The following is a 27572-nucleotide window of genomic DNA, read 5'->3' as shown; positions in this document are numbered from 1 at the left end:
CATGCAGTGCCCTCCCCACTTCCCAGAAGAGTCCCCCTCAACAGCAGACCTGGCTGTACCCCAGCCTCAAGGGAACTGTGGGGAAGCAGCCCTCACCATCTCATGGCTTCATATCCTTGCCTAGCATGTGTTTCATCTCTCCCTTGTCTGTGCCACTACCGTACCGCACAGGACAGCTCTCTGCCATGAAAGGAACACTGAGCTTGAAAGTAACAACTAAGGTGGGGATGAAGGAATCTGGACCAATCGCCTCAGTCACCCCAGGATCGGCTGGAGGACAAAGGTTGTGCATCAGGGCAAGCAGCGAGTTTGCCCACCACACACAGCTATGCTGGAGGAGCCAGAGAAGAGAGAAGACACTGAGGCTCACTGTGTTTCTAGCTTTGTGGTTTCTGGCTTTTTGCTAAGCCAGTGACTGAGAAGCTTCCAGGGAAATAACAGAGCAAAGACTCTAACACCTGTCTCTTCTCTACACCCTCAGAAGACACTGGCTCATGAAGTCCTCAGAATGAGGGCAGAGTCAGAGTGAGGGAAGGAAAGCTGCTTTCTCTTCCACCAGAGCTGGGCATTCTGGGTCGCAAGGACTCCTAGGGGGATGGTTTGTTCCAGTCTGGCAGGGAACCTAGACCTGGTAGGGTGGGGCTGCCCTGAGCCCAGGTCAGCCCAAGGTCTCGCTGGAGTCAGGCAGCAGAGCTGCAGGCTGGGTCCGGATTACACCCTGGGGACTGGAAGCCCTCTTGGCATCTGAGAACTGGAACAGGATTGGGGCCTAGAAAGGAGTAGATGATATTGTCCAGGACTCACTCTTGGATCTCAGCAGCATTAGGCTTTGCCAGACCACCCTTGTCTCTTGTTCTTGAGGGATGAAGAGGAAGCTTTGTGTCTTGGATCATTATCTTCTCCTTCCCTCACTACAGACCCACTCGAACTGCATGTGCCCACATGCGAACCAGTACCGAAACATGCACAGTGAGATGGTTAGTTTCGCTTGATTTTACAAAAAGTTTCACTTGATTTTACAAGACAAATAGACATGTTTTCATCAAATGATGAGTTGGGAGGGGGAAACAGAAATCCCCAAACTTGGGGGACAGAGGATGAATAAAGGCAAATCACAGACTCTTGACCTGCACTTGATACCAGGCTTTGAGAGCAAAAATTAAACTGTTCTTTGGGTCCAGTCACAAGGTCTCCCTCAGAACACAGACACACATGGCAACCAGAAACTGGACACACCAAATTAGCTCCCAGATGCACAGCTGAATATGTAGAAATGCAATTTGAACACCCATTGTCTCTTCGCCAAGCCTAGCAAATAACAAGCTTTATTGGAGAAGATGGCCTCATTTTGATTCACTCTGCTCTTGCAATCTTTGTAGCCAGCAGGGACTTAACATATCTATAGCTTCTTTCCCTCCCAGGAGTTCCCACAGCTAAGCCCCTTGGCAGAGGTCTCTGAGGCTGCTAGATGATGGAGTGCGGAGCTCAGAGGAATTGTCTCATTTCTATTCTGGATGCGGTTGCATGCATATGAGTTCCACAGGTGCATGCTTTTTATTTTTAAAAAAAAATTGCAAGGGAAATAGAGTGAGACCTCGGAACAATTTGTTCCATAGAACTGAGTGAATCATCTTCCATAATGAGCAGTGTTGGCCAGAGCTGCTGAACACTGAACAGTTCTGTTTATCAATTATGTAAGGACCTGCTGCCTACCAAAGACACTCATTAGCAGAGTAAAGGCTGATTGGCTCTTTACTCAGTCAGGGCCCACCAGAAGGATGTGGCCCGTCTTGCCTTTGTGACTCAACAGTGCTGTGCATTTCCTGGGGGAAATAAGGGGCTTAGTGAAGGAGGATTTCCACCATGCATTCTTTTCCCTTGACTGAGAACTCCCTGCGGCATGATGTGGAGTCTTTTTGTGAGGACGAGGAAGCAGAAGTGAGGTCCTCACTCCAGGAGCAGCTCTGGTCCAGTCAGCATGTGTCTGGGCTTTGGCCAAGTCCTTGCTATGGAAATATAGGCTGTGCTGTGCACCTGGGGCTTGCTAGAAATGTGGAGTCTCAGCCCCACTAGGATCTGCCCGGTCAAAGTCCATGTTTTAATCAAAGTTTCAGAGGTTTGTAGGAAGTGACGTGGTACTAACTAGGTGTGGGGAATATAGCATGTTTGGCTCTGTCTTCCTGGAGCTGCAATTTGAAGTGGGGGAAGACTGATGAACTAAGTGAGAATTCAATCCACAGGGATAGCTGTGTGGAGGTCTGTAAATACCATAGGTAACAAGAGACTGTGGTAAACTCCACCCCAGGGAGAAGGGCGCTCTAAGAGGTTCAAGGCAAAGAAAAGACAGTAGGTCTGCCTGCTCCACTGTATCACTCCACCCTCTAGGGTTATCTCCTCCCATTCTCCAGCCTGTCTCCCTCTGCCAGTACTGCTGTGAGTTCCTTTACATCTTTGGTTTTTGCTGCCCACCTTTCCAGTGGTTGCTCATTCAGCTTGCACTGCTTTTCTTCCATGTTCATTTGGTGAACTCTTCTTCATTCTACAAAGCCCTTCTCTGGGATCCTGTCCTCTGTGAAATCTTCAATGGATCACTCCTGGAGAGAATTAATAATTTCCTACTTTGGTCCAGTCCTGCACTTTTAAATATATCAGATTCTACTGGTATTTGTTTCTGTCAGATTCTGTTTTATGTGTCAGATTGTATTGTCATCATTTGCTTAATGAAGGCTTTATTTTAAAATGGTGGTTCTAAGAATATTCTTTGCAGGTAGGAAATATATGAATTTGAATCCCACTTTGGCACATAGAAGGCTTTCAGTACTGTTTTCAAAATTAATTTGGAAAAATCTTGAAGGCATGAAGGTGCTGGGTGTGTGGAGCAATCTAGAGTCCTTTTGGTCCCGCGTCAGCACAGAGTGGGGAGATACTGCCATCTTCTCTGGCAGGGGTGTGGAGGCTGAATCAAGAGAATCCTCCAATGCTCCACCAAGAGCTGGAATTGGAACTCTGAGAAATCATGAGCCCATGCTTACAGCAGGGCGTCCAGGTAACTAGATCTGTATTTGGATAACTGGGAGGGAAAAGGGTCAGTATTCTGGGAGGGTGGCATATTAGTAGAGTGCTTGCCTCATATGTATCAGCACTGCCAGAAACAAAGGAACTGTGATCCCGTAGCAGACATGTGGCACTAGCAAGTGACCTTACAGGTCCAAGGTCAAGGCTCAGGCCAGGGCACAGTTGGAAGGGTGAGCTTCCGCAGAGCAGACACAGGTGGGTGCCGACTAATGGAGTTCTCTGGTTAACTCAGAGTAAATGAAAAGTCATCCCTTTTTTTTTTCCACCAGTATTGATGTGTTTTTCTATAATGCCTTCTTTCCTGCCCAAGTCATATGCTAGCCGGAGCATAGCGCCTGGCCTTTGGGTGCATACCCACATTACAGAAACAACAGACACAAATCAGTAAAGAACAGATAATGGTGAAATAATTATGCAGTGGCTTTGTGCAAGTCAGTCTTCCTGGCCTTAGAATCCTTATGTGAACCTGAGGCATTTTCCCGTGCACTGATAGTGCCCATGCAAAATGGTGCAGCTGCTGTGGAGCCCAGCTAATAATTCAGCAGGAAGGGGAAACAGTTACCCCAACATCCATCACTTCCACAGCCAAGAGAACTAAAAATACGTTCAAATGAAACTCGTATGTTAATGTTCATAGCGTCTCGGTTCATCGAAACAAACAAGTGGGAATAACCCGATGTCCACTGACTGTTGGATAAATTAAAATTATGGTATGTTCATCCCATAGAATGGATTGTTCATAAAAGGAGATGTATATTGGTACATGCTACAACATGGTGAACCTCAAAAATCTTGAGAGATAAAGTGAGAAAAAGCCAGACACTAATGGCCCCACCTTGTAAGATTCTACTGTACAAAATATCTAACACAGGCAAACCCAGAGATGGAAGGTAGAGGTTGTTTGGAAGGGACTGTGAGGAGCAGAATGGGGAATGCCTGTTTAGTGGGCCCTTGGTTTCTTTTGGAGTGATAAAAATATTCTGGAATAAGACAGTCATGATGGTTGCACAACTTGTGAATTTACTAAAAACCACTGAAATGTGTGCCTTGAAATGGTTGAAAATGATGAATTCTATGTGATGTGCATTTTATCTTAATTTTAAAAAATGAAGTGAAGCTTAAGTGTCTCAAAGATTTCTTGGAGCTCTGACTATGAGTTCAGGAAATCCTTCTAATGCACAGTAAGTGTTCAATAAATATGTGGCGAATTGAACTGGAAGAAACGAAGTGTGACTCTGTAGGGTGGAGCCGATTTTCCCCTTGTGGAGCTATGTGGTCAGATGACATTCTGCCAGATCCTTGCATAGTGTGGCTCTTGGGACAGTGTCACCTTTACAGGAATCCACTGCACAGGTGATGTGCTGGCATGGGCATAGAAAAAAATAAATAATATGATATAGATGTAGTTATTATAAATTTCACTGATATAAACAGTGTGTAGCTTAATTTACAAATAGTAATAAAATACATAATGCTTCCTACTGTAAATCTCATTTGGCTAATTGATGTTCACAGAATGTTTTCAGTGATTTTTGCTGAACTCTTATATTTGCAGCCAAGCTATGGTTGCAATTGAACTATGATTTAGCAGATGAAGTTGTGTATCATCCTCTAACTCTGTTTCTAATAAATTTATTGTCATTACCTTAATATGTAATCACTCCACTAAATGATTTCTTACCCAAGTGAAATTATAACCATTAAATTGAAACTTGTTTCTACTTTGGCAGTGTGCATGTCCAAATTTTGCTTACTTGCCAATGCTTTGAACAATTTCTCTGCAGAATTGGATCATAGTTTTTTGAGTACTGGAGAAATATTTCTTCATTTTGTGTGTGTGCTAGTCACGGTGTAATGGCTACAGCATGACAACTTCCAAGTTTAATTTTCATTATGAACACTTTGTCTATCGTCTTCTTCAGTCTAACAGTCAACAGAACAATAAATCAAGGCCTAAGTTATCTCATTTGTGGATTTCATGGCTGATTTGAAGCTACTAATATCACTGAATATGGGGCAGGAAGAGGAGAGGCAGCTCAGCATCGTAAGGCGCTTCCACATTACGGAGACCATAGACACAAATCACCCAAAGAACAGATAATGATAAAATAATTATACAGTGATGAATTCAGATTATTTATTACCTCTCTTTTCAATAAAATATATTTAATTTTAACTTCACGTGGTTTAATTTTTAATAATGGCCATGTTTTTAACAACCAGCTGGTAACATTCCTATAAATTCACGTACCATGCTGCTGGCTTTGGCACACCAGTGGATACAACTGTAATTAGTAGTTTATCATACTTTTATTAGTTCAGCACCCCACCAGGAACTTCATAAATATACTCTCCCATGGGTTTTAACACTCTCTTAATTGCAAATTCTTGAGTGTTTCTTAACTGTTACCCTGTGGAATATTTTTTCTTTGAGTTACTCCACATTTTTTTAAAAAGTGGCAGAGTGGAGTTCTAGACTAAAAGCAGTTTTCAGAAGCTTTGTAGGACTTCTCAGAGCCCTTAATACACTAGCCCATGTGGAATCTCTCAGAAGAACATATAGTGTTCAGCTATTACATTAACTTAGCAAGATTTCATTTTGAAGACGCTGCTAATCCATCCGTGGAGGTTGAGTAACACTGCAAGTAGATGACATTCACAATAGTCTCAACCCCTCCCCTGCACTTTCCAGCCCCCCAGGTTCTTATGCAGAGAGGGGGATCACACTCTAGCAGATTTGTCACTCACCATGGTTCTTTGCTCACTTCTTTGGTATTTTGGGGTCAGTCACACATGGTTAATATACAGACTTGGTCACCAGGTTGGGTTGGTTGTCCTAGCAGGTCTTGGGCCCAGATCACATGAGTCTCCTCAGGACAGTCACATCCTTATCTAGAAGGCCTCTTTGTCTGCCACTGCGAGCATGGCTTGTGCAAGACCATGGGGGAAACCAATTCTGACCCCCCAGGGCCTTGCCAGTCTCGTCACCATTCTCCACTTGCAAAGCCTGGCTTCAGCTCCCGGTGAAACTCTTTATACTTGAATCTTTGTCTTTAGGTCTCCTGGCAAACCTAAACACAGTTTCTCTGTCCCTTCTTAGACTCCAGCTAGCATGCCTCCACTCTGAGGCAGACCCTCTCTCATCCCGACTCTTGATCTTAAAGAAGGAGAAGAAGGCCTGCAGGGCCACTGTTCCTTAGAGTGACCCCAAAACGTAGCTCTGGGGAAAAAATGTAAATCAGGAGCTTGTGTGGGAATCCCTATTACTACCACACTTGGCATCATTCAACAGCTCCACAAGGTTGAATCCAGTCTTTCTGGGATTCTGAATTTTTAGGTTCAGCAATTGCTTCTTGGAGAAGGTAACTTTTAAATCTCATCTCACCTTTTGTAGCAGGATTAAACATGCCCAATCTGCCAAGGAGGGCGGTCCGGAGAGATTTTCCAGTAGGTTTCTCAGTGCTATGGGTGGACTGCTTGTGAGTATACAGCACCACACAATAGTGTTAAAGGGAATTTATATTTGATGGTTCAAAACAATCATTAAAGTCATCTTCATAAGAAGAAAAAGCCTTGGTATCTGTTGTCCTTCACTGCATTTGTTTTAGGTCTCATTGTATCTGTTTTTTGTGACAGCTGTGCTTGGAGTTGCACAAGGATCACACAGACTCACAGTCTTTCGTGAAAGGGCAGCACTGACCAGTGCTTGAATTGCATGACGTTGCAGCCTTGGGAGGAGGCACAGGATGATTTTGATGCTAGTGGATTCCATAGACTCAGCCTGCTCTCGGGTCCTTAGCATACAGCAGCACTAGAAATCAAAAAGTTGCCAGTGACTGCATGGTCACTTGGGCCTTAGGAGATTGAGGAAGCAGAGATGTGAACAGACGAAAAATCCCAAGGTGTCCATGGCTAAAGGAGCCCTCCAGGAAACAGGAAGCAGGCTCAGTGCGAGGTGCCCAGCAGTGTCCCTGGAGCGCTTGTTCAGCACAGAGAGAGGCTGAGGGAGGAGAGAGCCCCTGGCTCATGTAGCTAATTACAAGCAGAAGGAAGAGAAAAATAACATGATTAGCATGTTTCTCTCCTTCCCGTGATGATGATGACAGAGCAGGCAATCTGCTGTTTGTGCAGAGGGGCCCTGGGAAGGAGTGCTGAGAGCATCTGTTCTCAGAAACTGCCGTTCAAAATGGCAGGAAATACAGAAAGCTAAAAGGAACCTCCGTCAGGAGGAGATCCGAGAGGCATATCATGAGAACACTTGGGTCCTGAGGAATTTTAACTTGGCAACTGGCCCTGGGGAACCTGTGAAGGGATGGCTCCTCTTCCTTGCAGAGCTGAGGCTGTAGGTGGTGGTCCCTGCTGTGACACCTTCTATAAGGACAGACATGCCACCCCACCTACTTCTTCAGCTGACCAGTTTCACATTTACTGACCAGGACTGTCTGCTGGTAGCAACTCTTCCTGGTCAGAAGCTGAGTTCCAGTGTTTACCTCCATTCTTTGCTGGATGAGAACAGTAACAACAACTGTCCCCACTTATCCTCTGGGAACATGTCCAAGATCCCCCAGTGGATGCTTGACAGTGTGGAAATACAGAATCCAATATATACTATGTTTTCCTTATAAATTTATATTTCTGATGAAGTTTAACTTATAAATTAGGCATAGAAATCAATAAGAATAACTAATAGCAAAATAGAACTATTATAACAATATGTTATAATAAAATTTCCAGTATTACTACTCTTGCATTTTGGGACCATATTAAATAAAGATAAGGGCTACATGAATATGATCACTGTGCACCATGACAGCTTACTTGTTAATCAAGAAGACCACTGAGTGACTAAGGTGGGCAGCATATACATCATGGAGACGCTGGATGAAGGGGTGATTCACATCCCAGGTAAGGCAGAATGCAACAAAGTGAGATTTCATCCATGTGTCACTGAAAACCTATGGATTATTTCTGGGAGTTTCCCTTTAATATTTTCAGACTTAACTGAAACTAAAAAGTAAAACTATAGCTAAGGGAGGACTCTGTACCTTTGATGGAAAATAAGGGGGAGACAGTCTCCCTTGAGTGGATGAAATCACTGTGGGCTCTAAAGTTTTAAAGAGCTCTGTGCATTTAGGCAAATCAAGAACTGATCCAAAAAAGCCTGTGAAATGACCTGGCAGCAGGCCTGGCAGTCAACCCTAACCTCTGAATCTTCCCTGTCTTGAGGGAGCAGGTACGAGCAAGGTCCCTTCATCACACACCTCTGGCAACCTTTGATATTCAGGTTCATCATCTAAAAGCCCATTTGTCAGAGAGTTATGAGCTGGCCCCACATCTGGTAGGCACCTTCTGGTGGTGTTTGTATGCCAGCTTAGTTTATTTGTAGAGCAGACTAGGCTGTAAGTGTGCGTGTGAGTAACAGCTGTCCTTGCATTCTCCTGTCCAGTAGGTCAGTGCTATTCTGACAGTAGATGCTTCACCATTACTCCTAGTTGTGAATAACTGCCCCTTAGAGCTTGTACCTTTCCCAGGTCAGCAAACTAGTCTTGCAAGTAAGAACAGAATATTGAACAATCTTCCGGGGTAGGGGGCTTTAGGACCCTTAGTCACCCTGCAGAAAGGACAATGTTCAAATCTCTTTTCTTGTGGTCAAATGAGAGTAATAATAGAACATTCTCTTAAGGATTTAATCATACTTAATACTAGCTGCCATTTTTATTTATTGTTAGTATATTGTTGTTTCTAAGATGAAGCATATTTCCCCCAGGAATTCTGACAGTGTGGGAGCACGTTGGTCCTCTCCTATGAAAGAGAAGAAGGCACTATGCGAATGTGGCTGAGGCAGAGGAAACCTAGCCTTTGCCACCCGATACTTGGCTGGCTCCCTGGCAGCCATTTCCGCTGGCTCAGCAGCTGCTCTCCGTACTCTATCTGCAGACTCAGTTCTGCCCACAGACACCTGCCTCTCCTTCTCCCAATACCCTGGCCGAAGTTGCCAATTCCTGGACGGAAGTTCTCCCTGCAACCCTGCCATGGCATTGGATGGACAGCTCCATTTGCTTGTATGTCAAGACAATGTATTCTCAGGCTCCACGTTGGGGTTTATTTGCAGTGGCAAAGGCAAGATGCCTTGGCTTACTCCTGTGCTCTGTGAAGCCACAGCACCCATAGCAGGATCTGGAAGTCATCTTACCTGTAAAGTCCAAAGGGCAAGAAAGGGGTCCGGCGGGATGACTGTGGTTTATCACTTGCCTTGTAAGAAAGGCCTTCACTGAATTGCATTGCAATGCATCCTAGTCTTTTAAAATCGAGGGTTAATGTTTTAACAGTCATTTAAAGAACGTTCATGTGTCTGCTGCATTCATCGCAGGACATAGTGTTATTTGCAGGTGCTGATATCTGTATGTGGAATGTGATCAATGCATTCCAAGTCATATCACGGGTGAGGCAAGAAGGTGAGCATTATAGAGGAAATGAGGCTCGATGTTCCAGCTCGAGCTGCTCTCCTGGTGAGCCTTCCCGCTGCACTTGCTAGCAGACTGTTCCAGGTATAATGAACTACGCAGTAAAGTCTTCTAACAATGAGGTGCAGAAAGTTTTAATTGCCTGTTTCCTTTTATCAGATCATGATTTCCTTGGCTTCAGGCTGCCAAGGAGTTCAGAAGCAAATGTCAAGATCAGCTGCAACCACAGCAGCTTAGATTTTCACAATCTGAACTTCCCTATTCCTTTCTAGTTCATTTGATTTTTCTATTTCCTTTTTAATGGTCGTATTGTAAGTGTACTTTTATTTTATGACACGTCCATCATTTGGGAGTAAAAGGAAAGACATGTTAAGAAAGAAATATCAGTTCATCAGCCGTTTCAGTTTATGTAGTAAGAAAAAGGACCATAGAATTTTTCTTTTGTTCTAGATGTTTTGTGGGAAAGATCTTTTTAGAATAATGTTGCCAGATAAAATACAGGATGCCTAGTTAAATTGAAATTTTATGTAAATAATGAATAATTTTAGTATGTGTTCCAAATATTGGCTCTGAATTTTTATACTAAAACTTATTCATTGTTCATCTGAAATTCAAATTTAACTGGGCATCATATATTTCACCTGATCATCCTGACAGTTTTGTGATAATTCAAAGGTATAAAGATCCTACATCTATAGCTTGCTTTTGCACCAGTGCATATACTTTAGTAAGATTAAAGGTGGAAAACTAAAACAAGTTTATCATCATCATAATAATAATGATAATAATTTCAAAACCCAAACCAAACTTCTGAAGATGAGCTGAGCATCTTAGAAGTTGGATTTTGAACATTTGGCCTCTGCAAACAGGCTCACCAGCTCACTGGCCAGGTGCAGAGGCAGCATGCTCTGCTGAGGCTGGGTGGGTTTAGAATGCTGCTATCTCTTTCTCGAGGTGATTTCCAGATTCTTTCTGTCCTGAGCAAAGAATTGGTCAAGACAAGTGCAAATGGTAGTGAGTTTTTACATTTATGATAGATAGGAAAAGAAGTAGTCTCTACAGAAAAAGTTTAGGCCATGTAAAAGTAGGAAAATAAGTACACTATGGGACTAGAGTGGACCACCGTGAAGGGACACAGTAGCCCCGAGGTCCAGGCCCACCGTCTTTTTTGTATCTCCTACTCCTCAGGTTGATGTCAGGCCTGAGTCACCCTATCAAAACCTGCTCAGATTCTGAGAGAGGTCCAAAAATCCTGGGATTTTGTAACTAAGAGGTCACACCTACTTTTCCAGCTAGTTCTCTGCATGCCCTAGTCTCCTGCCTCAGTTTCCCAGAGGCGACTGAGCCACACTTGACTGGGCCTACTTCTTTAGCATTAAAGCAACACACATTTTGCCCAGTTTGGCCAAATATTTGATCTAGAAATTTTCAGTTACAAATTTAACTTCCATTTTCGCACATGTGACCTTAACCTCAATTGCACTGACTCCTTAATTCTGTCTCTTTACTCTACATAAAAGCGGCAGATTCCCTCTCTGTCTCAATAAAAAATACCTCCCATTTTCTACCCAGGAGATCCCAGAGTCCTCTCCTGGTTCCCTCCAGTCTCCTCACTGTGGTCAGCAGCCCTCAGCTTGGTGAGGAGGCACTGCCACTGTGACACCATCAGGGAGCAAGGTGGCACAGCTGCCAGCTCCCTCCTCCATGGGAGGAGGCTCCGCACCTGCCAAGCCCCACATCTCCTCCTCCTCAGAACCTGTGTTGCTGGACGCCTCACAGTGCCTGTTCTTGGGCCACTACGTCAGAGGGCTTCTGGATTTCTTTGCCTGGTGAAGTCTTCCCCATAGGGCTTAAGTGGCCCATCCATTGTGCCTGGAAGGGGACAGACGCCTCATATCTGCCTTTTTCCAGCACAGGGCCTCCTCCTCCCCAGCACAGAGAGCTTGAAGCTCTGTACTAATAACGATAAAATCAGCCTCTGATGTAGATTGTTCTAGAAGCTTATTTCTAAGCATGCTTACATTTAGCTGAAATCCTGCGGGGACAGACCCTAAAGCTCCCACTGTGTCCTTATGGCACAAACCAGGTTTGACAAGGTGACAGTAGATGGCCTTGGAGAAGGTTATGGTTATGAAACTAATCTGTTTAAATCTGTGTCCCAGATTTACACTGGTAAAGGATATTAGGCTGCCTGTCAGATGCTCATATCCCTGCCCCTTGCTGCTGCTTTTTGGGGACATGAAGTTCTGATTTTGTAGCAGCCATTACTTCAAGGGGCTGCAGTATGGGTCATGTGTCCAGGGCCAAAAAGTCCCTCATAGTTCAGAGTGTGTCTTCGCCACTAAAGACAAAAAATTCATGGCTCAAACAGAATATGTACAGGGCTCGTCACAACAGTTTGTCTTTCTCTTCACACCCTCTTGTCTCTCCCCTATCTGCAGCTGAAGAACAGTGTCTGCCAGACTCATGCCATCTCCATGAGCCACTGCTTCCTTCTCAGCACTGGTATTCCAGAAAGAGCATGGCTCACAAAGCACACCTGTCCCATTGAATGGGAGGGATGCTGGGGAATTTATCCACCAGCTCTGTCCCCTGGGCTCAGAGAAGCTCCTGACCATGGACATCAGCTTCCCCTACTGGAACAGAGCCTGATATAACCAACTTTTAAAAAGAAAAGGTGCATTTTGGCTCACGGTTTGGGAAGGTCTGATCCATGCACAGTAGGCCCCATTGCTTTGGGCCTGAGGTGAGGTAGAATATCGTGATAAGAATGCATGGTAGAGCAAATCTTCTCACCTCAGGGCCAGGAAGTAAAAAAGAGGGGACTGAGGTTGCAGTCTTCTAAAGACTTCCTCTGGCCATGTAAGGACCTTGAACTTGGTCCCACCTCAAGTTCCCACCAGTGCCCAGTGTGCCATCTTGAGTCTTTGGAAGACACTCAAGAACTGAACTATAGCAACGAGAAGAGCTTGCCCTGGTGGGAGAACACCCTCAGGTGGAGAGAGGACAGAGCCTTTGGGCCATACCTGACCTCCCTGCTGGGAACCCGCAGGATGAAGGGATGTGGTGGGGTGTCAGTAGCCATCTTCCCATTGGGATCCTCAGTACCCGGACCACATCTGGAAGTTTATGAACACTCAGTGAATGCTGAATGAACACAAGCATGGGTAAGGAATGCACACATAGAAGGTTTAGTTTTTAAATTGCTATTGTTTTATTAGTATATTCTTCCAGTACATGACTGTCCTCATGGGGAGTTGCTATGCATGTGTGACACATCTTAATTCTTTCTTTGTCCCTCCTCTACCCCTTCCATCTCATGGTCCCCTTGCTATTTTCAAAATATCTATTTCCCTCTTTCCTACTGTCTATCTTTTATTTTGCTCTTTACTTATATTTTGGGCTTCACATGTAAGAGAGAGTATATATTTAAGCTTGTCTTTGATTCATGTCACTTAACATTATGATCTCAAGGTGCATCCATTTTCCTACAAATGACTCAGATTTATTCTTTATGGTAGTGTAGTACTCCATTGTATATACATACCACATTTACTTCATCCATTCACCTGTTGGTGGACAGACATATAGGCCACTTTCAAGCTTTAGCTATTATGAATTGTACTGCTATAAACATGGGTATGCATGTATTACTGTAAAGTGATGTTTTTAACTCTTTGGGACAGATATTTAGAAAGGGAAGAGCTGGATCAAATTAAATTTCTAATTTTAGTTTTTTGAGGAATCTCCATTGTGGTTGTACTAGTTTACATTCCTAAAAAAATGAGAGAAATACAGTTTAATAATGTGACAGATACTGGTAGGTAGTTAAAAAACCACTTCCGACCTTTTAAAACCAACTCAAATGTAATGACATTTATTTGTGTTCAGTTTGAAATCCTAGAACAGAGTGGATTGGGAAGCACTATAGCAAGGTCATCAAGCCCGAAAACAAAAATGGGAGTCTCCCTAGGGAGTACTGTGGAAATTATAAACTGTGATGTAAGCAAAAGATAGTACTGTCCTCCCCATGTATCTGGGTGTAGGGGACTCCAAACCCCACCGGGCAGTCTGTCTCACTGCTACGTGGCATTGGGAGTTACAGGGTTTCTTTATATTGAGCCATAATGCACCTCTTAATTGGACATAATTTCCAGAGCTTGCAAATTTCTCCTTCAGCATTACTATGTGTGTGACTGAGGTGCAGTGGCTTATGCTGTCTGGGCCTTACTTACCTCACCCGTGCAATTCCTGTGATGATGCTATACAGCAGTGTACTGACAGCTGGGCTCTGATGTGTAGCAGTCTTGGTCCAAATTCAGGATCCAGATTTGCTGGCTTGATTTACAGTGTATTGCTTAAATCTCTGGGCTTTAGGTTGGTTTTGTTTCTTTGTAAACTGGAGATAATATTAGGACCTAATTCGTAGAATCGTAGTAATGTACTTACTAAGTGATGTATAAGTATTATTTATCATCCTATCACTCATTGTTACTCTAGGTATCAAATGAGGTGATATATGTAAAGTTAATGTAGAGAGCAATGCCTGGCATGGGATCAATACATGGGAATCATAATCATCTTTCAAAACTATAGCAATTTGAAAAAACATTGTCAATTATTTATACCCTCTGCTTCTCTGGACTAAAATCTTCATGTCACATAGTCACATTTCCATCCCTGTCTGTGATCTGACCTGTGCAAATGCTACATAAAACTGCTTTGGTCCAATAAAGTAGGTCCTTTTAACTTTCCCAGGTCACTCATTAGCATAAAGTAGATCCTTTTAAGCTTTTTCATAACACATCACTTAGCATTATGTTTAAATACTTATCAAAAGACTGCAAACCAGGCTGCATTCTATAGCTTCTGCTATGTCTGTTGAGACCCAGTGGTCCCATTTCAAAGAGAACCACAGAATCAGGAATGGATCTGTCACATGCAAGAGGGAGTTAGGCTATGTTTGAGTTTTGTGCTTAGGGGAGAGGGGAGTGTATGGGTAAAAATTAAAATGTCTAAGACTCTGGCAAAGAGTCGTAGTGCAGAGCTGCAGTGTTACAGTACAAATCCAGCAAGTTTCTCTCCGGGTCACTTCCTAGATGCTAATGGGAGCTTGGCCTCCTATTCCGCTTGGCCTTTAGTGCTGTCTTCCTAAGTGTTATTATCTTGTTTGACATGAATTTATAATCATTGATCTGACCCTCTTTGCCTCTGCAGCAATTCACTAATGTCTAAGGATTAATATTTTAAAATCTGTTGAGATCAACCAATGAAAAATATTTCTTGAGTACCTTCTACATGGCGAGGGTTGTGTTAGGTCTTGTAGAGGACATAAAAGGAATTCTGTACATGAGCTTCCTCTTCTGAGGGCTTTCAAGATTAACACGTGAAAAAGAATTATTACATAATTAAGTGCTTAATTGTGTGGTGGAGGCTGTAAAAGCAATATGAAGTATATTTCCAGGTTGGTTTTCTAAGGCTCATAAAAGTCTACAAATATGTATATACATATAAATTATGTATATACAAATCCCTAATAAAAAGTTTATAGCACAGATATGTCTTGGTAACATCAGTTATTTACACTTTGAAGGGGAAAGGAGGTCACCTCAGTCAGATAACATGCCATCACTGGTTTGCTTCACAAAAGTATTTAATTTATTGCATATTCATCCTGCTCTTTTCAGCAGGAAGGAAAATGGCTTCTGTAATTGAAACCAAAAAACAGGCTTTGCTTACACTCCTTAGAGAGCTATAAATCAGGTGGAGTCAATGTCAGGTTAAACAAGCAAGGCAAGGAGGAAAAACCACTCTTTATCATACCCACCTAAACCAATGTCTTGCCCAGTTTGAGACGGGGGAGGGAGAGGGAGGGAGGCACTCTAGTGCAGAGCAGCTAACCTCACGACAGATAGGGTCCTGCAACTGAACCCAGGCCCGGCTCTTGCACTGGGGTGCTCAGGCAAGCTACTCACTGTGAAACCCTCCACTTGTCCCACCCCCATGCAGAACTCCACAGAGAGGCCGCTGGCACAGCTTTTCCTCCCCAGAAAAACAGGTGGATTTGCTGCTGCAAAAAGGAAACCAATTTAGAGATGTGGTGTCCTGACTGTCCCTGTGCAAGCTGCCCTTGGGATAATCCCTCCTGCATCTTGCTTGGTGACTTATATAGGTCCACATCCTCCCACGGGGTTTCCTTGGAGTGGCTGGAGCTTTAGACTAAGAGCAAAGGGTTGGAACTCTCATCCTGGTCCAGCAGCTCAGCTGGCTCTCTGCATGGGGCTGGCAACTCCCTGACATCTGCGCTCTTGGGCGCCTTTTCCTCGTGAAGTCTTGCTGCTGAGAAAAGAAACTGCTGTGTGAAAACCTTGTAGGAAATATGGAGCCCTAGGCTGTGCAGAGCATCTGGGACTCCATTTAGGCAGCTGGCTGTTCATATCCATCCGCATAATCCCTTGAGGACTCATCTCTGTGCCCAGTTTGCTATCAGGATGAGCAAAGGCACCTGCTCACTCATCTCAGGGCCCCAAACATAGTACAAATGTCATGTTTTGAAATGTGAAGACATTTTCTTCCATACACATCATTTTGTCACATCCTCAGAACTTCTTTCAAATAGGCAGATCAAGTATTCTTGTTCTTATTTGCAGAATGAGGGAACCGAGTCTCAGAATCCAGGGGGCTTAACTTCTTCCGACTCTTTCAAACGTTCCTCTCCTCTCTTTCTCCTTGGAAGCTTTTCAGATCCTTCTCCATACTCTGTGCCTTCTGGACTCGAACCTCAGAAGCTTGGATTGCTCTTCCCCCTTCCTGCCTCTAAGGATAAATTTTCTCTCCTGCTCGTCTTAATCCCAGCCCTTTCATACTTCATTCTCTGGCTGGGAGAAACAGAAAAATCTCGAGCTTTTCCACAAGCTTCTGTGGGCAGCCTGCCCCATGCCACGTACTTTGCCTCTCCTCACTCTTTGCTCTTTTGCCTCTACCATTGTGAAAATCATTTATTTATTTATTCAACAAACGTTCCCTGGGTTCCTATTTTTTTGCAGAACACTTTTTAGATACTAGGAGTAGCTACACACGTAAGGGGTTACAGTAGGCAGGGGCAGATATTTGCACTTTTAAGTGATACATCTGTGTTATGGCTGCCCTGTATTCCTCTACATTCATGTTTTCAGTCCTGAATTGTGAGGGACCCAAGGGTGTGTGGGTGTACTTAGTGTACAGAGAGACATAGCTCAAAAGGGCATTTTGTCAACCTCATTTTCTCTCACTGGTATCAAAAGTCAGGACTGGTAGAAACATGAAAACAGAACCAGTTTCCTCTCAAGAGAAATAGCTGAAGAAATGAAGGGAAAGCCAAGATCATATTAATTACTGAATGGTTCACTTTCTTTAATCATTATTTTTAAGACTATAGAAATTCTCCTGCACCTGACTGCCGGGTTAATGGAAAGTTTCTACTAAGAACCAGCTACGTTTACAAATGCTCATTTGCACATCTGCTACAGGACACCCATAGTGAAGTGCAAGTTCAACGCCTTCTTAATTCATTATCTGGTAGCTTATTGATTCTGAAAGCTACAGACCCTGTGCTTTGTCATCATTTTCATAAAGCATTCTTTAGGGTAATGTTCACTGTTAAATATTGAGCTTATTAAGAGATTTTAGGCCTCTGATTAACATTCACAGCCAAAGCTATGTTAAGTAAATTAGGTATGAAATAAATCTAAGATGATTGTGGGAAGTCATCAGCTAAATTAAGACTCTGACTGCTCACATAGCGAGATGGAGAGCAACAGTAATTAAGAAAAATAATCACTTTCACTGCTGAGAGCGCAGGTTTGGCCCCAAGTGAAGAGACTCCCCAGGTGGGGTCGGTTTCCTCAAAGTTCAATCTTGCCATTTGGTTCTGTAAAGAGGTGAGGGGGACACATCTTCTCTGTATTCCAACATTTGCTACATGTTCTAATAGACAGGTATGCTTGGAGAATAAACTTGTTTGAGGCAGAAAAATAGACTCAGAGATTCACCTAGGACCTTCTCTAGTCTTAGGTATGGCCAGAGTCACCCAGGGTCTCTTGCAGCCCACAACATGTTGGCCCCAGGGCACCCATGCTTCCCTCCTCCCTGTTTTCCTTTATAGATGAGGTGAGAAAACAGAGAACAAAGCAGAAAATTCACTTTTTAGGACTTCTTCATGGGTAGTGGAGGTCATGTGGGCAGTTTGGGCCAGAGGGATGTGAGTGGGAGTTGCTGGGGACAACAGCTGGAAAGCTTTGGGAAGGGACAGATGTGACTGGATGGCCACACTGCCTTCTGCCCTCTGGCCCTTCTCCCTTCGTCCTGTCTGGAGTGTGATCCGACCTCTGCGTGGAAGTATGTGCAGCCCTGCAGTCGCCTCACGGCTGTCTTCTCACTTGACAGAAGAAACTATCTGCTGAAGCCACTTTTCTCTAAAGCTTGTAGTCAACTGTGAGCTTAACTTTAGGGCTTTTCCACTCAGAACCTAATTCCTTAGCGATGCTGTTGGGTTTAATAGAAGTAAAACAACAACAGAAACAACACATGGTGGTGCGTGCCTGTCATCCCAGCATTCCGGAGACTGAGGCAGGAAGATTGCCATGAGTTCTAGGCTAGCCTGAGCTCCACGGAGAGACCCTGTCTCAAAAAACAAACAAACAGCCCCCCAAAACAGTGTTGTATCTTTGTGAGGACCAACTACCATTCAGCATTTTCAAACAATGACATGAAATTCTCTGGAGACTGCAGGGCCAGACCCAGGAGTGCAGGCCCATGAGAAGTGCTTCTCACAGAATCCCTTCAACCTCTCAATCCAGTGACAATTCTCTTCTTTGGAGACCATTTCCCATCACTGCCAGTGGACATATTAGAGAAGCAGAATTCTGTCTTCCTTTCTGGCTCTTGGGTTTTAGCATTTAAACCCTTCCTACTTCAAAGAATGCTTCCAAATGCACGAAAATAAAATAGGGTTCCCTGCTCTATCTCGTCTTCCTATCAAACTTTGTTTTTTTTCTCCTCATAATCTCAGAAAATGAAGAAATGACAACAAAGGTAAATCCAGGCCTACAAGAGGAAAGGCAGGTGAGTGAGCAAATGACGGACCTTAACTCCATAGGACAGCGTGTCCAGGATCACACAGCCTGCTCTCCGTGCTGCACCATGCATAGTCAAGTAAGAGCATAGGTAGATCTTCAAATTCACCACCTGGGGCTGCGGATATAGCTCAGCAGCACGATGCCTGCCTGGCAAGCGTGAGGTTGTGAGTTTGATTCCCAGTACAAAAAAAAAGAAAATTCACCACATAGATTTCCTACTTTCCACCATGTTGCCAAACTTTTTGCCGCTTCATAGGTAGGATTCGTTTTCCTCCAGTTTTCAACCATATCATCCTTCATTTTCTTTGTGCTTTCACTCATAGCCCCCTCAAAGGCTACCAAGCCCTTCAAGGCTGCTCAAACTCTCTAAACAGTTTGTTCTACTACTTCTGCCTGATTTCCACTTCCAAAGTCACTCCCATGTTAGGGTGTTGTTATAGCAACGCTAGTACACTTTCAGTCACCCACATCTGAATTAGCTATCTGCCGTTGTAAAATGAAGTGTTAAAAATCTTAGCAATATAAGACGAGAAACAGCCACCATCTCACCCAATTTCTGGGAGTTAGGAATCTGAAATAGCTTAGCTGGGAGGTCGACTCGTGTTCTCTTATAACATTGAAGTCAAGATGTCAGAAATCATCAGAAAGTTTCGGTGGGACTGGAGAAGGATTTCCAAGATGGTATATTTGGCTACTGGTAGGAGCCCTGAGTCACAGGGAAACTTGAGTGTCATGATGGCCATTTCCCCCTAGCGTGATCCAGAAAAGAGCAAGACAAAGTCATAATGTCTCTTATAACCCAGCCTCAGAAGTCTCAAACCATCACTCCCTTAACATCCTATTGGCTGCACAGCCCAGTCCTATTAAGTGTGGAAGAGACTAACAAGGTCATGGATACCAGGATGCTAGAATCACTAGGGCCATGTCACAGGTAACTACCACAAAGACTTCCCAAGGCAAGGCCCAATGCAGGGCATCACTGTGGACAGAGACCAAGAGCCTCTCCTTCAAGGAAATTACACTTTGACTTGGCAGGAAGATATATGCACAAATTGTGTGAAAAATATTGTTAAATTACATACCAAATTGCTGAAGGAAAAAGCACTCTCTTAATGCGATTCTGTGTTTATTTCTCTTACTAGTTTGTAAGCCTTTGGCATGTCATCTCTCCTCTTTAGTCCCTATGGGATTCAGCTCAGGGCTTTGCCAGAGTAGATGTTTAGTAAATATTTCTCTGGTGAATAAAAGTCTGTGGCAATGTAAGAAAGAAAGAAAGAGAGAAAGAAAGAAAGAAAAAAGAAAGAAAGGAGAGGAAGAAAGAGAAAGAAAGAAAGAAAAAAGAAAGAAAGAAGGACTAACACTAAGAATAAGATACAAAGTGTAATGATCAACATTTTGATTATTTTAATTTTCTACAAAAATGATTGCAGGAGACCAGTGGAATAAAAGCAAGCCTGCAGAGAGTGAAGGGAGTGGTGAGTTTGGGTCATTAGGCAAATTGGGAAGTAAATGGAAAGGTAGAGATGGGTTTAGCTTGAGAGGAATGAGCAAAAATACACATCTTTAAGTTTCAGGGAAATTTCGGTGTCTTTATAGGCAAGAGGAGTTGGAAAGAGGAGAAGAGGAAATAGAACTGAAGAAGAGAACATTGCAATGGATGGACAGGAATCCAGGAAAGATTCTCAAAGGCAAGTGGACGTCTAGACTTGGAGAAGAAAAGGAACACTTTTCTTCCTTTGAAAGGAGGTGTTTTAAAGTGAGGAAAAGGGAATTTTGCTAGGCCATGAATGACCTTGATTTTTTCCATGGAGGTTGGGGGGCAAGATCATTCTACCAAAGGGATCAAGAAATGGACAGGAGCTTGAAGACAACGGCGTGGGAGTGAGAGGCCCAACTCCTTTGGCTATTAGGAGAAGGCAGCTGAGGCTAGATTGTCTGAGTAGTAGAAGGACCAGTATGTGTGGGGACGCGATGTCCTCTGGCATCACGAAGCAGGCGGCGAGCAGAAGGACAGGAAGTAGATGGAATATAACAGCTGCTGACACAACGCTCCTTGCTGAGACTCTTGAGACCTTTGGTCCATCTGATTTCCATTTTGACCAAGTGCTCTAGTTATGTGATATAATTTCTTTCCTTTGAAGATCACTATTAGCCTGAGGCTGAGAAGAAATGGCATAATCTGTTACTTAAATGTGTGGTAAATAAAGGAGAAAAATATGGGAAAGGTTTTAAATCTTTTTAGCACTTCCTAATATGAACAATTTAAAATTCTGTTACTGATTAGCATGGCTTCAGATGTCAACACCCACTTTATAATTGGGCCCATGTGAAATAAACTGTAGTTCTCATGTTTTTCCATAGGTAGATCCTGTAACAACCTACTTAAACCCAATTGCATTTTATGGAAAATATTCTCAAGAGGACAGGACCGAAGTGGGGTTTAGGATACCTGGGCTCCATTCCAGCTCTGCCAGTATGTATGTGGCCCTCAGCAGGTCACCTAATCACTCCCAGGCCTTAATCATTTGTAAAATGAGGGTACCAGACCAAATGTTCTGTAATCCTTTCAAGCTCAAACACCCCAAGATTCTTTGATCTCCAGCCTCTGCTCACTTAGCTTTTCCTCTGTGAGTGCCACACAAGTTGGACACTAGGGGTCACATTTAGATAGCCACTCACGAATACATCTGTCTGGGCTCCTTTCCTGGCCACAAGGCCCTCAGTGGCTGGATGGCAACTGGCCTGGTTTCTCATTAAAAAGTTCTTTCAAGGGGATAGTGTTGCTTCTTTTTCAGCTGGCTGCAGATTCTGGGGGAAAGTGAGCAGCACAGGTTTCTCTGACTCCAAGCTTTCCCTTTGGTTTAATGCCATTCTTTTCACATATGACCCCAAATTAGGGCAAACTTTTAGACGAGGGTCAGACAAATTCTTCCTGAAGCTTTCATTTTTCCTAGACAAATACTCCTTTTTGGCTGGGTGGGTGCTATCTGCAAACAGATAACTTTTTTTTTTTTTTTTTTTTTCAGAAAACATTTGCCTTTATGGAACACCATTTTTGAGAGCTCCTCATCAAAGGTCATTCCCACACTTAATGCTAATATTTCCTTCCATCTACCTAGATTTACTCTTTCTAAGTGTTTTCATATGTCCTTTCTTTCACGATCACTCATGTCCTTCATAAATGGAACCTAAGAAAGACATGGAAGGGACAGCAGAGAAGGCAGCTGGGTAAAACACAAACGGTGGGTGAAACACTTGTGTTGGCCACGTGGATTACAGTCCTGATTCTGATTTTGGCCAGCTATTATCTTTCGGCAAGTCACACCCACTCTCTGAGCTTGGATATGAAGTGTGGATAAGGAACACCCCCCTCCCGCCCACCAGAGCACGGCGTTATTGGGAAGGTGTACTTTTCTCACTGTCTTGTAGCAGTCTGCTATGATCAGCTTCCCGGAAGCATTACTCTCCTGGTTGATCCTCACCCACCTCTCTACCAGCCCAGGTACTATGAACTATTTGGACAACCTGAGAAGAAAACCAGAGGGATCCTTTGCTTTCTGCCTTCACGTGTATAGACAACCAGGGCTCCCTGCTTCTTCTTCCTTGGGACCCATCTTCAATTTCTATTTGTTCAGGGAAAAGAAAATTATGTGTTCATATTGTTTGATCAATTTTTCATGCCTGTATCTTGTAACCTGAGCACCTATTTTGAAGATAACAATATGCAATGTATTAACCATTGCTGCTGTCCTATTATTTTGTTTTGAAATTTTGTATCGTTTTTATTGGTTTTTTTCCCTCTTTAAAATAAAAAAAAGCCCAAAAGATGCTCTTTTGCTCTCCTGTTCTTCTCTCTGAGGACCCCAGTGCCATCACCTGAGAGGCAGCTTCCTGGCCAACTCCCTCAGGTCAAGGGCTCTCAGGGGAGCTGCTGGGACTCTGCAGTGAACGAGGCTGGAGCCCTGCACTTTCCCACTCAGCCTTTTAGTTGCAGGCCAGCACTAACACTCCCTGGACAGGGAGTTGTTCAATTTCCTTCAGATCATTTTTAAACTTAGAATAGCCTACCCCACCCTCCCCCCATCCAAACATGGCTAAACCAACGACTTTGGAGTCAGAAAGATTTGCATTTCAATCCAAGCTTTCCTGGTTAAGTACAGGAGGAATTTGTTTAACTTCCCCAAGCTTCCTCTTCTTGTAGGACATCCCTGGTGTAGAACCTCAAGGTGATGCGTGGGACTTTTTTTGTTGACATTAAATTGTGAAAACAGAGCAAAGCACAGCAGTCACTAAGCACACTGAAGTCCTAGTTCAGTGACTAGTCCTGTGCTTGGGAAAAAAAGAGAGGGCCCGGGAGGACATGGAGGCAGGGCCCTGTGTCCAAGGAAAGGTGAGCAAGGCTAGTGGAGAAAGCACCTCTGGGTTACATCACAGGCCATGCAACCCTGCAGAAGACTCACACTGTGCATCTCCCAAGAAGATGTAGCTGCCCTGGGAGGAAGTGGGTCAGTGGGGGTGGGGCCTGACCCTAGGAAAACTGTGAATGTCGCCTATGAGTAGAACACCCGTCTAGCAAGACCCGCGGAAGTAGGCAAGGTAGGGAGAGATGGGCTGGCATGAAGTTTTAACGTAAGTGAGATCGAATCTAAATATAAAATGAGACAGTTCTTGTAGCCGTAAGTGCTAAGAACATTACAGAAGCTGGCCAAGAGATACTTACGGGTAGTCATTCCAAGGAGAAGGGTCCAAAAAAGACTCTTCAGAAGCCAGTAATTAGGAAAACTAAACGTTTAAAATATGTATGCCCCAGGGAGCTGTGACTAACCCTCAGTAATCCACAGGTGATTGTTCCAGCGCCTCTGCAGCCCCTGAAGCTGCCGCTCTCCTCATCACAGAGGGACCCTCTCTTCGTTCAAAGCATCTACTTACATCATTCAACTTACTTTATGGTTATCGTTCAGAAATGCCGCTCTTTGGGTTAAAACACCCCATTGTGTCTAGTGAGCTCTAGTCCTTTCTTCCTTTTCATCAACACTTCAAAGGTATTTATTTTAAAGCACTTTGAGAGCTATAGACTCTATCAGCCTTCTCATTCCTTCTGGAAGGTCCTCCAATCAAGCTCTTGGCACTCCTTCTCTCTCTCTCTCAGAGAAGAAGATGTATAATATATATAGCTATGGATGTGTCTATATCTATTTGTCTCCTATCAGCTCTGATCTCTGGAGAATGTGACAAACACACCTCCCTATGACTGTTTACCTCACACCACCATCAGGGAGAAAGTCTAAAAATGAGCATTTCACTCCTCTAATCAAAAAGGAGTGCTTGGATGGCCATGAATTTCAAATGGATCAAAGGTCAGAGGATTTGCAACAGCCTGCGAGGCCCTGCATGACCTGGCCACCCTATTCCCTTCCCAACGTCTCTGATAGGCAAATGGGGATCTGAATTGGAAGCTGGAAAGTTGAGGATAAAGGATTTTTGCTTCTGAGGGCTTCATAGTTTCTCCTTGCTTTGCTTCCTGTCATTTCCATCCCTCATGTGTGGTCTCTTCTCCCTTACTGCCCTCTGCTAATCAACCTTGCAAATGGCCTCCAAATAGCTGACTTGGGCTTCAAGTTATTCAGTCATTCAACAAACATCCTGGCACTGATCCAGGACCCATGGATAAAACACTGAGGAAACCAATAAAAATGATTGCCTTTGTGGATCTTACATCCTAGTGTATGTGGAGAGGGTAGTAAGAATTAGGAGGAAACATAAAATAAGCTAGATAAATGTGCAAACTGTACACTATGCTAAAGTGCTTACAGAAAGTACACAGTGTTAAAGTACTTATAGAAAGTAAGTCAGCGAAAGGAACAGAGAACCTAGAGGGGTACACTGTTAAACAAAGTGGGAGGGAAGTCTCGCCAAGGAGGTGGCCCATAAGAAAAGACTGTTGGATGCAAGAGGACAGCAGTAAGAGACAGGGTGAGTGGGAAGGGAGAGGTCATATTGTACAGGGACAGGTGGCAGATGAGAAAGAGTCCTGAGAGTCCCCAGAGTCTTGGCTTTTAATTTGGGCAAGATGCAAAATTATGGAAGGGTTTTGATCAGAGAAATTCCATGATGTGACTCACTTTTACTAAAGTTACATTTATTTTTTAAATTGGGTCATAAAAACGTAGAAGTCTGTGTTTATGGGGCTGACACATTTGAACAGGGTCACTCTTTGTGGCATTGAGAACAGACTGGGGGAGAACAGCAGGGGCAGGCAGCCCATCCGAAATGCAGTTCCTCTTATAGGGTGAGCAATGAAGGAGGCGTGGCCCAGAGTGGAAGCAAGGATGATGTCCTGCTGTTCTTTCGGGGTTGGAGTCTATCCTTGATTACAGGTTTTTAGAAGGAACAGAGGACAGACAAAAACACAATTAAAGTTTTCTTTTCATAACCCTCCAGGTGACCCACATACCATCTGCAGACAGGCAATCATCAAATTCGATCACCAAAAACTCATTTGCCACCCACCACCCCATCTCCTAGGGGACACAGGGAACACTTGCTCTAAACGGGGAAACTCAATTTTAACAAAATTTGTTCAGAGAATTGCTTAATTAGACAGGAGCCTTTACATATTTCATATGCATTTATCTCTATTCTGAAATTAGTTGATAACTCCTTGCAAGCGACTGCAGTCATCCTATTGATATGAGATGGATCACAATAGTTCTGATGGATGCCCAAAGACTGTGCTAGAAGGTATTAACCTCACACGGACCCAGCCATTTATCTAGCTGATGCAAAGGGCCCTGAGGTCGTTCTCAAAACTTTTTTCCAACTTATCTGAAAGAGATAAATGAAATGAATTGCAATGTTGGAAAACTTATTAAGATAGCTTGAGGATTATTGTAAGAGGAAACATGAGATAACCTCCAGGAATCTCACTGTCAGGAGCTCCTAGGATCCTCTGGTGTGTAGTAGGGTCCCATGGGAGCAAGAAAGGAGGAGGAAGACACTCTCCCTATAACACGGGGTTCTGCAGCTCTTCACCAAGGAGGGCAAAGCTGCTTCTGCTCAGCACCTAGAAAGACAGCAGATGCCAGGCCAGACATCAGAAATCAGAAGCCCCAGAAGCATGGGCCTGATTCTCCATCACCTCCAAAACCCTGCAGTTTGGAGTCGTGGAGGAAGGGAAGGAGGCCTTGGAACCACATTCAGGCTAGCTCCAACTGGACACAGGCTGTGGAGAACACACAGCCACCTTCTTCTCCTCCGCAGGGCCCACAGGTCCATGCTGGACGAAAGACCTGGAAGTTGTCTCCACTGCTGCTTCTCAGACACATGAATATTAACATTTGGTGCAGTTTCTCTTTCCTTTTTATCTTATTCATTATTATAAGGTACAATGAAAGAGTACATATGCCTAAAGGAATTAATGAAGCTCTTTTGAGTGAAATAGGATGTAGGCTCTAGAGATATAAAGCTTTCTTGAACTGAACCATGAGAAAAAAAAATAATTACTATTCACCCGGGACTAACTAAGCAAAGGCCCTGACAATACAAAGGAAGTTTAGGGCTAACTACAGGGTAGGGACCACTTGCGCTGTCTCTGGGATTGGACTGCGGCAGAGAAGCTGTCCAATCTCAACTCTGGCTTGGGTAGAGTCTGATTGAGATACCAGCTCTATCCTCAGTGACAACTTAGTTGTGCAGAGGTAAGATGATTGTGAGCTGAACTGAAGTGCCTCTGTCCGTGGCAACCTGTCCTGTCGGAGAGATGCCTATGGACATCTAGGATGGCTATGATGACTATGAGAGGAGTTTGGGAAACCTCTGGAACAATTCTGATCGCAACTGGTGGTAGATTTCTAGAAAGACAAAGTGGAGGGAGAAGAAGCACAGGCCAAGTTCAAACCCTGTGGCTCCAACCCTGTTTCCACTTTTGAGTTATATAGAGAGGCTGAGCCTAAGAGGAGGAAGAAAGAGGCTTGACTTTCTCCAGGGAGGCATGCAGAGGGTTAGAGGGCAGTGTTTCCATAGCAAACACCCAAGGATGTCTTAGACCTGGCCATAAGGCTGGAAATCAAATTATAGATGCACATGGAAGGAGATAGACAGATGACAGATAGATAGGTAGATAGATAGATAGTAGAGAGAAAGAAAGAGAGAAAGAGAGAGACCCTTTCATCAAAGACACAGCTGCAGACATCTCTTTTTGAAAAGGTTGTATTCTAAAAGGTTTGTTGTCTACCTCTCCTGGAAGGACCTAGAGTGTCCTTAGGCAGCTATGACCAGGGAGCAAGCTCTGAGCTCTTAGTCTTTGAGTAGCAGGAAAGGTTGGTGTCTCTTTACCCTCACCTTAGGAAAGAGAGGCCAGGTTTGTGTCCTTACAAAGCAAAGGCTTCACACAACAGCCTACACCAAAGAACTCAAGAGCCCATACACCATACACGCGCACACACACACACACACACACACACACACACACACACACATGCACACATACTTCTAGGAGGGGCAGTAAAGAGCTCTTATGTTCTAAACACTCCAGAAAGCCTGGGTAGCTCTTCTGAAAGGTTAAGAATGGACAGAGCATGGATCTTTGATCACTGAGGCAGAGATTGCTGGACCCACACAAAAGACAGGGCTAAAGGAGAAGGCTGGGAAGCTGAAAAGGCGGATCGGGAATTGCGTCTTGAGAAGGCAGACTGGGTTTTTACTTAATCACCAAACCCAGCCAGTCTATCTTTCCTCAGCGATCCTGCTGCATCCCATTCCAGATGACTTCTTCTGTGACTTTTTGCCTAGGATTTAGGTTGCTCTGTTCAGAACTTGGTGAAGTAGCCTTGATCTCAGGAATGCTGAGACTTAAAACAATCTTTTGTAACCATCCCTTTTTCCAGACTACATAACTGCTACTTTCACATCCAAGTGC

Source organism: Chinchilla lanigera, unplaced genomic scaffold (genome assembly GCF_000276665.1).
Source record: "Chinchilla lanigera isolate Chin_1 unplaced genomic scaffold, ChiLan1.0 scaffold00174, whole genome shotgun sequence".
In the NCBI taxonomy this organism is placed as follows: domain Eukaryota; kingdom Metazoa; phylum Chordata; class Mammalia; order Rodentia; family Chinchillidae; genus Chinchilla; species Chinchilla lanigera.
This window is presented reverse-complemented; position numbering follows the sequence as displayed.